Below are 10,119 nucleotides of genomic sequence, written 5' to 3'. Positions count from 1 at the left end.
TGGGCGGGACACTTCACCTCTCTACACTGTAATTTCCTCCTCCATAGAGACAATCCCTCCCCCTTTTATAGTTTACAAAGTACTTTCACATACATTTTCTGTCACATTTGATCTCTTATTGCTTCGAGGTTGACAGAGCAGATGTGCCCATTTTGTAGATGAGGAAACAGGGTTTGGAAAGGTTAACTGACTCACCTAAGGTCTCACAGCTTGTTAAGAAGAGGAGGCAGGACTAGAAGTTGTCTTTTTATCTATTTATTTATTTCTGGCCACGCCACGTGTCTTGCGGGATCCTAGTTTCTGGACCAGGGACTGAACCTGGGCCCATGGCAGTGAAAGCGCTGAGTCCCACTGGACTGCCAGGGAACTCCCTAGAAGTTCTCTTTTGACTTTAAGACTTGAATCTTGACACTTTACCTAGTTCCTTTCCTATCTATAAGATGGAAGAGATACCAGAACCTAGTCACTGTCCTTTCTTTTCTTTTTTGGTCACTGTCTTTTCTTGCTAAGAACTCTGACTGCATCACCTCCTCTGGGAAGCCCTCCCAGATACCCACTCTCAAGCCAGAGCTTTATAGCCTCCTACGTACTGTCTCAGAGCACTTAGCATCATTTCTTGCAGATAGTTTGCTTACAGAGTTCCCAACCAGAAGATGAATTAAGACTGTATTATTCATTTTGGATCTAGCATAGTGCCTGACACAGAGCAGGCAGACTTTCTTTATGTATTTGTGAGTCTATGTCTTAACCAGTGCTCTGAACCAGGGTTTCAGTAAGACACACAGCAAGAAATACATTTTGTATTGTGAGATAACTGAAACAAAAGTTTCAAAAACAATACTTATCCTTGCTATGTGCACGCACTCTGATACTTTCTATTTATTGTATTCTTTTTTTTTAAGATGCTGGTCATGGCTCTCTAAATGGATCTCATGACCCACCACCAGGTTGTGACCCATAGCTGGAACCACACAGCTTTCTTCTCTGTGTGCTGTGGACGCCTTCTGTGTGTAGGGCTCTAGCTGTCCCTGAAAGATACAGAGGAGGTGGCCCTCAAGTACCTCTTGCTCTGAGGTCAAAGAAAGGTTCATTTTTAAGAAAACACACAGAACCCTTCTAAGACCAGAGGCACAGGGGTGCTAACAGAACCAAGGGCAGAGGGGTGAGATGATGGAAGGTCCCTGTGAAGCCTGGTGAGGACCTTTGTGCCTCCAGAAACTACAAAAGCAATGGCAGCTTTACTGGAGCCTGAAACACAGACAGGCAGGGCTTGCACTCTTGATGCCATGGGCTTCTCACTGCTCTGTCCCCAGATTACAGGTCTTTAGCCCAGAAAGCTGTCTGGGGTCATGATGGGCATCTTTCCTACAGTTAAGGGGGTTGGGGAAGTGGGAGGCCTAACTTCTGCCTCAAACAGCCTCATAAATACCCTCCTCCCTCCAGGCCCTGGGCCAGTTGCTGGTTGTGTGACTTTGGGTGGGCCCCGTTTAATTAGGTTCAAGGGTGACAGCTGAGGCCGGGGCTCTCTAGGCCTAACACCTCTCCCAAGAGAAAGCTTACAAACTATCTCTGGTCACCTACCTGTTTCTTCCCCGTATCTTACCTTTACCTCTACCGGAAGGCTGTTGAGAGGCAATCTGGAAGCAACAGCCCCTTCCTGCCCCTACCACCACCTGAATGCAGGCAGTGGGGTAGTGAGGGTGTGGCTCAAAGGAGTGCCATTCCTGTCTCCCATGGCTCCTCCGGTTGGACTGGCTGTTCCTGAGCCAAGGTTTGGGAAAGGGAAATAGCTGAAGGAGCTTCCTCCATGGGAGGTGCACGCTTGCTCCAGAACCCTGCCCCTTTCCCCACAGAAAATAAACACAGGGTTGGGCCGAGACAGACCTTTCTTGACCCTCTGATGTCATTGAAATGTTCCATTAAAATGTTTTAAGAAATTTTTTATTACAAACAGAACACATCCATGTTCTTGCTTTCTCTGATTGTTCCTGCAGAGTCTCAGTTCCGTTTTGTATTGTAACTAGGAAGGTGGGGTCTCAGCACCAGGGTTCCGGAGCCCCGTGCCCTCCTGTCACAAGGCTTTTTGCCTGGCTGTTTCAGACAAGGTCCTGGGGGTGAGGTGGGGCGGGATGAAAGACAGATCTGGTGACAGTGACTGAACAGTTGTGGGGGTGCCAGATGTGGAGGCTGGGGAGGGAGGGAGGAGCCAGTGGTGGTGGGTATAGATTCTACGTAGAGTAGCCCGGGGAACCTCACTGGGGCTTCAGATTTGGGATGATGCATTCGGCAAGGTGCAGGCATGTTCATCATCCCAACCTTACCACTTAGTTATTGAGCCTCTTGATTTAGTTTCCTCATCTTAAAATGGGGATAATGATAGTACCTACTTCATAGATCACTGTGAGGATTAAATGAGATAATATGTGAAGCAATGAGCGCCTGGAACACCGGAGGTGCTCAATAAATATTACTCTCACCATCATCAACCTTGCCTTCTGCATCCATCATCTGCCCAGTTCCCCACGCCAGAAACCTGAGGTCACTCAAGACTCCTCCTCCCCACTCATACCCACCCCCCCAATCCATCCTGAGGCCAAGTGGCTCTTCCCCTTGCAAGTATTTGTCAGGCCTTTGCATTCTTCCCACTCCCACTACCACTCTCTCAGGGGAGGCTGGCAACAGGCTCCGCATCAAGCTCTCTCCTCTAGGGCCCAAATCCAAATCCATCCCCAGCTCTCCTAGAAGATGCAAATCTGATCCTGGCTATATGGAATGATTCAGCAGTTCCCCACGACTTTCAGAACAAGCACAGATGCCTGGCTCTGGCTCCTGGTGGCTTACCCCACCCATCTCGCACACCTTCCCCACACTCACCCGTGATTCTGTCCGGAGGAACGAGGCACCTGTGATTCTTTGGCACCGTGTGCTTCCACGCTTTTGCAAAGGCCGTTCTTTCTGCCTGCGTGCCCTTCCCCCTCCGGTGTGTGATGACTCCTCAACCTTTAAAATACAATTCAAGTGCCACCTCTTCCTCTAATCCTCCCAGGTCCCCAGCGGGACTTAGATGCTTCTCTGTGCTCCTGTAGTTTCATTCTGGTTTACTTGACTGTTGCCCCCACTCCAGAGTAAGCTCCTTTGAGGGCAGGCACTGTCTTTTTTCCTCCACTCCCCTCATGCCCTCACAGAGAGTGGCAAACAGTAGGCTCTGTTGGAAGCCAGTCCCGATGGGCACTTTCCTCCCGGGGCACTGCTGGTCTCCCGGGCCACTGAGCCAGGGAAGCTCGGAGGCAGGACGCCAACCTCCTAGACACTTTCTCCACCACCCAGGACAGGGAGTCCCAGACCCGGAGCAGAGCCTCAGAGCCTGACGGCCACCACAGGCACAAGAGTCTGGGACTCGGAAGTCTGGTCACATCTAACCCGGGCTTTGCAAACGAGGCCGGAGCCGACTGAGGCTTGGTGACGCCGACAGACACACCTCACCCAGCACTCAGAAAGGGCGCGTGCCGTGGACGAACCCGCAGCAGGGTAGACCCTCGACCCTCCCACCCCACGGGCAGTATGCGAGCGTGTAAGATAAGGACAAATGAAACTATTTGGGGCAGGAGCCGCCGGGCCTGGCCGGGATTTCGGCCTCCCTAGATCCCGGTTCCTCGGGAGCACTGCCTCCCCCTCCCCCCACCTAGTCCTGGGAGGCCACGTGACCTGCGCCCCCAGGAGCCACTAATCGCCTGGCTCCGTTCCTTCTCCTAAATAGGGAAGCGACAGGAGCAGATCGAATTTCTCGACCCGTATTTACAGGTTTCCTGGACGAAGGCAAACCACCTCCTTCCCTCGCTCCTCCAGCGCGCGCACTGGGGAAAGGAGAGAAGGGCCCCCCTCCTGCGCCCCGCCCCCACCCCTCCAGTCCTCCGAGCCGCGGGTGCGGCCACTTCTTTCTCCCTCCCTCTTCCCTCCCTCTCTCCGCAGGCGCTCCGCCGGCCCCTCTGGGGGCAAAGCTGAGGTTGCCGCATTCCAAACCCCAGACGGCCCTTTGAGGTCACGTGGCGCGATGGGGGTGGGGCGGCAGGACGCCCCTGACCTAGGCGGGCGACCTAGAGGCTTTGCAGTGAGGCGGATCCGGTGCCTTCTCCCCAGACCTCGTGGAGGCCAGCTTCGTTTGGGGAGTGATGCCAGGCGGATTTTTACCCTCCAGCGCCTACTGTGTGCCTGGCCCATGCTGAGCACTCACGCTTCTTACCTCCAGGCCTCCCTGCACCCAGGCAGGGGCCTCACGCCTTTCCCATTGGAAACACTGGCCGGGAGTCACCAAAGCAAAATGGACAGGGAGGTGAGAGACTGGGTAGAGCCAGTCGCTTAGTTTATGCCAAGACGGATCTTTGTTAGGCCCAAGTCAAGAGCTAACCGTGTCCCCTCTGCTTAGCCTGGGGCCCAGCCAGGCCTCTGAGAGCTGTACTTTGGGCCCGGGGACAAGAAAACTAAGACGGGGTTGCTTTCCTTCCGGGCTGTGCAGACAGTCTCTAAACTGCCCCGTCAATTTTAGTGTGAACTCAGTTAGAAATCCCTTTAGTGGAGCTGAACCTGGTCCCGTGAAGGGGCCTTGGCTGCTTTATGCGGTCAAGGCAGGAGTGGGTAGACTAGAAGCTGAGGCACTGGCCACAGCCAACTTGCCTGAGAAGTTTGACCTTGTAGGAGAGGGAGAGTATAGAGGGTAGAATGGAGATGACAGGAGGGAGGCATATTTTGGATGGAGGGGGAGGTCTGCATTTGAATATTTATTACTCTTTCAAATCTTTATTGAGCTCTTACTAAATGTGAATCACGTATTTAGCCATTTGCATGATCATCGACTATTTTACCAGTCACAGGTCCTGACCTGGAACTAGAGTGATTAAGAATGAGTTCCTGTCCTCACTGAGCTTACAGTCTAGTGGGAAAGCTAAACAAGTGAGGGATATGTACAGAGCAGTGTGCTAAGAGCAACAATGGGGACGCAGAGTTGTAGGAAAACACAGAGGAAGAGCATTTAGCCCAGACTAGGGTGGGAAGGAGGATGGCTATGGTGTAAGTGTTATCTCAGCTGAGGGCTGAAGTTTAAACTATCCTATATAGGTTGGGGTGAGAGTGGAATAGGAAAGAGTAACCTTCCAGGTAGAGGGCGTGGTGCATGCGAAGTCCCAGAAGCACGTTCTGGACACTGACAGTTCAGTAGGGCTGGAGTACAGCCACCCTGTGAATGGCCGACAGAACAGGAGGAGATGGAGAGAGTGCATCTGGGAGAAGAGGGCTGAGCTGATGAATAATGCCCATCTGGGAGGGGATGAGGATGGGGAGACCCTTGCTCCTTTGAGTCTACACAGAGTTCCTCAGGCATTCTGTAGTGGAGGATGTGACACCTCCTTTTATAGTTGCTTTATAAAATTAATATTTATTTTTATCGAGCTAATACAAACACATTGCTTACAAATCAAATCATTCTAAAGGGCTTGTAATAAAAACAGAAGTCCCACTGGCCTTTCTCCCAATTTTAATCCTACTCCCCAGGGGCAACCGCTTTCAACTCGTTTAGCTGTGTCTTCTGGTATTTCCTTCCTTATTTCTAAATATTATATGTACTGCCATTCTGGGTTCATTTATCTAATTTGTTGACTCCTTGTCTTGGTAGATGAGGGTTTTGGTTCTCTTCCTTGCTTCTTCCCTTCTTCCCACCCCCATTATGTTTATATCACAATTTAGGGTTAAATCCATCTTCAGTGATCTCATTATTGACTTTGAAAATATTGTTTACTTTTGAGGCAAGTATGCTGGTTCCATTTCCTTTTCTAATATAACTTTTTGTTGTGTGCTCTGTTTACATTTCCTTTCTTGTACTACTTTTTTGTTTTTCCTGGAGTTAATTGCCTCATTTTTTATTTGCTTGGTTTTCTTTGAATCTCTGACTCCATCTTCCCACACCCTTCAACAGCTCTGTAAAACGCCTTCTCAGTACAGTTTTGCATATGGCCAAACCTGTCATATAATCTTATTGGTTCTGTTTTGTTTCTCCTTGGAGACATTTGTCCTGCGGTGCTCCATCCTTCTGCTTTTCTCTGGATGCGTTGCTCTTGAGGCCTGTAGCACACCTGTCACCCTGGGACTTCCCATGGCCAGTAATTAAGAATTCACTTTGCCCTTTTCCTCTTTCAGGGACCCAGTGTCTTCCTCTTCCTCGGTTTACTTCGTTGTTTGGATGAAGCACATCCTCCAGTAGCTTCCTGAGAAAGAATGCCTGGGAGGTAACAGTTTAGAGACTTTTGCCTACCTAAAATGGCTTTATCCCACCCTCACTCTCTCTTCCTTTCCTTTCCTTTCCTTTCCCTTCCTTCCTTCCTTTCTTTCTTTCTTTTTTAATATTTATTTATTTGGCTGCGCCGGGTCTTAGTTGCGGCACACAGGATCTTTGTTGCATCATGTGGCATCTTTAGTTGGGGCATGTGGGATCTTTAGTTGCAGCATGCAGGATCTAGTTCCCTAACCAGGGATTGAACTCAGACCCCCTGCTTTGGGAGTGCGCAGTCTCAACCGCTGGACCATCAGGGAAGTCCCTCCCTCAGCTTTTGATCCCACTCCTTCTTCTCCCCCCGACCCCCCACAAAGTCCAGAATCTCTCTGTTTCAGTACTGTATCTCCAGTATCGATCTTCCTGTCTCCTGCATGAGTGGGGAAGGGGACACAGTAAATCACTTCATTGCGCTGGGTACCACTGAGTTTCCTGATGATCAAATTGCACTTTAAGTAGGTCTTTGAACAAGCCCCCAGCTTTTAGACCCCTGCCTTCTAGTTTACTGACTCCTTCCAATTCCTAGCCTCTCTGAGGGGAGAGTCCACTTGCTTCTCGTGGGCATGTGCCTCTGGATGTTCTGGGCCTGCCCTTCTTGCCACTCTCCCATACACTTTCTGTTTTCATACGATGTAGTTCAGGATTATTATTTTTTTAAATTTTATTTATTTATTTATGGCTGCATTGGGTCCTCGTTGCTGCACACGGGCTTTCTCTAGTTGCGGCGAGCGGGGGCTACTCTTCGTTGTAGTGCACGGGCTTCTCATTGCGGTGGCTTCTCTTGTTGCGGAGCACGGGCTCTAGGTGTGCGGGCTTCAGTAGTTGTGGCATGCGGGCTCAGTAGTTGTGGCGCACGGGCTTAGTTGCTCCGCGGCATGTGGGATCTTCCCAGACCAGGGCTCGAACCCATGTCCCCTGCATTGGCAGGTGGATTCTTAACCACTGCGCCAGCAGGGAAGCGCAGTTCAGGACTCTTAATATTTCCTAGTTTAGTTGAAGGTGGAGCTTGGGTTTCTGTTTCTGAGTCTCCTTGTTTTGAGGGTGATGTTTTGAGAGAAAAAGGGGACAGAAAGGGCTGTAGTCCACCATCTTGTGACCACAGGTCTGAGATGTCTCCCTGAGGTGGACAGTAGAGCCGTCTGTGCCTGACACTGCTGCTGCTGCTGACAAAGAGGGAGGGGGTTATCTGTAGGAGGAGGTGAGCAGGGGAGGAGAGGAGCTTCCGAGCTTAGAAGAGCTGCTGTGGGAACCTGATTGGGAGGCCCCCAGAGATAATAAGGATTACTGGGCCCCAGTGAGGCCTGGGTGAGGTGAGACTGAGAATCAGTGGAGAAGGCAGCAAGGAACAGGGAAGGAGGTAGTGAGAGGCAGGGAGTAACCCCTAGCTGGGAGGGAGAGAGTGAGGGGCTGGGGGGCGCTCTAGAATGGGGGCGGGGGGAGGGGAGAGGCAGTAAAGTGACTGGCTTTGGGGCAGGCCATTCGCCAGCAGGCAGAAGAGGATGAGACAGTCTTGATAACCACTAATCAGATGTTGATTATGTGCCAGGGACTGAACCAAGTTCTTCGAAGCAGGCTCAGAGGAGTGGGCAGCCGAGAGGAGGAGCGGAAAGAAAGGAGTTTAAGGTCAGAGAGGGCGGGTCTGAGGTTCAGGTTTGAAGGTGAGGCAGGTCGGAGTGACAGTGGAGTCTTGGGTCCAGAGGTGGGAGAGCCGCTCAAGGGCAGAACCACCAAGTGGCCCGTCCCTGAGGAGGGCGAGATGTGAGGTGGGGGGAAAGGGCTGTGTGATTGCTCAAGTCTTCTGCAGGAAACGCGGTGGGTGGGAAAGGCCAGTCATTTCAGTCATCTACATGGATGGCCTCTTGGACACGGAGGAAGGATAGAGTTTTTAAAAGGGAGGGTGGTCACTTCAGTCCACTTCAATATTTACTGAACTTCCATGTGACCCACCTTCCCCAGGTTACATAGCCTGGGGGTACAATCACAGTAAAGTCACTTGAAGTATACAGCCTCTGGCTCTAAGCCCTAATCATCCAGCTCTCAAAACCCCGCGGGCTGTTTCCGGGGTCTTAGAGCTATTCCACGCCTGCTCCTTGTGTGGCCGTCCTATTCCATCTCACGGCTGTGTGCTGACATCACCCTTCCTGGCCATGAATGCCACTTCTGTCACTCCTCACTGTGCAGCCCCAGAGCTGCATCAGCCAGAATTCTGTGGTTACAGGCCACAGAAACCAACTCTGGCTAACTTAAGCAGAAAAACAGTTTATTGGAAGGTTATTGGGCAGCTCACAGATTCAATAGCCGCTCCCTACCTTTTTTTCTGGGCTGGTAAGCCTTGATTTTGTTCTGGAATTTACCTGCCCTGTACTCAGGGAAGGGGACCCCCCTCAGCCACAGACGATGAATGTTGATAAATCTAAGCAACCAGTCAGTGTGCTTCTGCCTCCTTGCCAGTGATTGGTTTAGGCCCAGGCATGTGATACAACCCTGGTCAATGAGACATGAGGTGGGAAGCCCACTAGGCCAGGGGTCTCCATAGAATCACAGAGAAGCTGACTGGAGCCTTGACCTTATTGAAGGTGGAATCAATACTGTCTGCCTCTGAAAAATGATATACTTGTTCATTGTTTAAGCCACTTTTAGTTGGTCTTCTGTTGCTTTCCACCAAAAGGTCCTAACCGACACATAAGACACTGCCAAGTATCTTTCCCTGGTAGCCTGGGGTGAAGGAGGGAAAAATAAGCTGATGGCTAAGGAGGAGGATTGATAAGTTTTCAAAATAAAGGAGACTGATGCATCTTTTGAAGGTACAAGAATTACCTCATAAATAAGAATTGACTAAAAATGCTAGAGAGAAGGGGAATAACTCTGGGAGGGGACCACCAGTTATTAAGCAGACACTTACTATATACCAGGCATTGTGAAAGTGGCTGAGATGTGGTGATGAGCAGAAGACAAGATCCCCGCTCTTACGGAACTTTCAGTCTGAGTGGAGCAGAGAGACAATAAGCATGTAAATAACACAATAAACAGGATAAGGTAATGGAAGGTAATCTTAGGGGGGTGGTTAATTTTGATAGATGGTGGTCCAGAAAGTCCGCTCTGAAGAGGAGACCCAAAGGGTGGGAATGAGCCAGCCACGTGAAGAACCATGTGGAGATTCCAGAAAATGTCTCAGGGAGCAGCAGTTGGCTCTGTCCTGGCTGGGAATTCCAGAAAGGGAAAGACATGGCGGCAAAGCTTGCCTTGGAGGCTCACTCGGGCCAGGAGTGACAGAATAGCTGAAGACATGTATTTTCCCGGCTCTGCCGTGGACATTAGCTCCCCTGTGATAGGACAGGCTGGGAACCGAGGTGTCATTGACTTTCTAGAGGCTGAAAAAGTTTGAATGCTGTATTTTGAGAGAGAGCCTGTGGGTTGAAGGAAAGACACTTGGGGCCAGCAGGTGACCCTGGTACTACCACCTGTCTCCCCTTGTCCCTCCAGTCTAGAGTCCCAACCTGTTGCTCTGTTTTAACATGTCTTAGTTCAGACTGCTGTAACATGATACCATAGACTAGGAAGCTTATAAACAAGAGAAATTTATTTTTCACATTCCCATTTCCAGATCAAGGTGCAGGAAAGGTCAGCGTCTGGTGAGGGCCCGCTTCCTGGTTCGTAGATGGCTGGCTGCTAGCTGTGTGCTCACATGGCAGAAGGGGCAAGAGAGCTCTATGCGATCTCTTTTAAGAGGGCACTAATTCCATTCATGAGGGCTCATGATCTAATCACCACCCAAAGGCCCCACCTCCTAATACCATCAC

General features: G+C 50.5%; 1 protein-coding gene across 1 annotated transcript in view; it reads left to right on the top strand.

Annotated features, from left to right (window-relative positions):
* Positions 1-4,088: 4,088 nt before the first annotated feature.
* Positions 4,089-10,119, top strand: part of ATP23 (ATP23 metallopeptidase and ATP synthase assembly factor homolog) — an 86,932-nt gene continuing 80,901 nt past the window's right edge. The window contains exons 1-2 of the mRNA XM_057557163.1: positions 4,089-4,330; positions 6,187-6,275. The gene's annotated coding sequence lies outside the window, so the exon portion shown is untranslated. The remainder of the gene's footprint in view (positions 4,331-6,186; positions 6,276-10,119) is intronic.

Source organism: Balaenoptera acutorostrata, chromosome 11, assembly GCF_949987535.1.
Source record: "Balaenoptera acutorostrata chromosome 11, mBalAcu1.1, whole genome shotgun sequence".
NCBI lineage: Eukaryota > Metazoa > Chordata > Mammalia > Artiodactyla > Balaenopteridae > Balaenoptera > Balaenoptera acutorostrata.
Note: the sequence above shows the minus strand (reverse complement) of the source record. Positions and strands in the feature narration are given on the sequence as shown.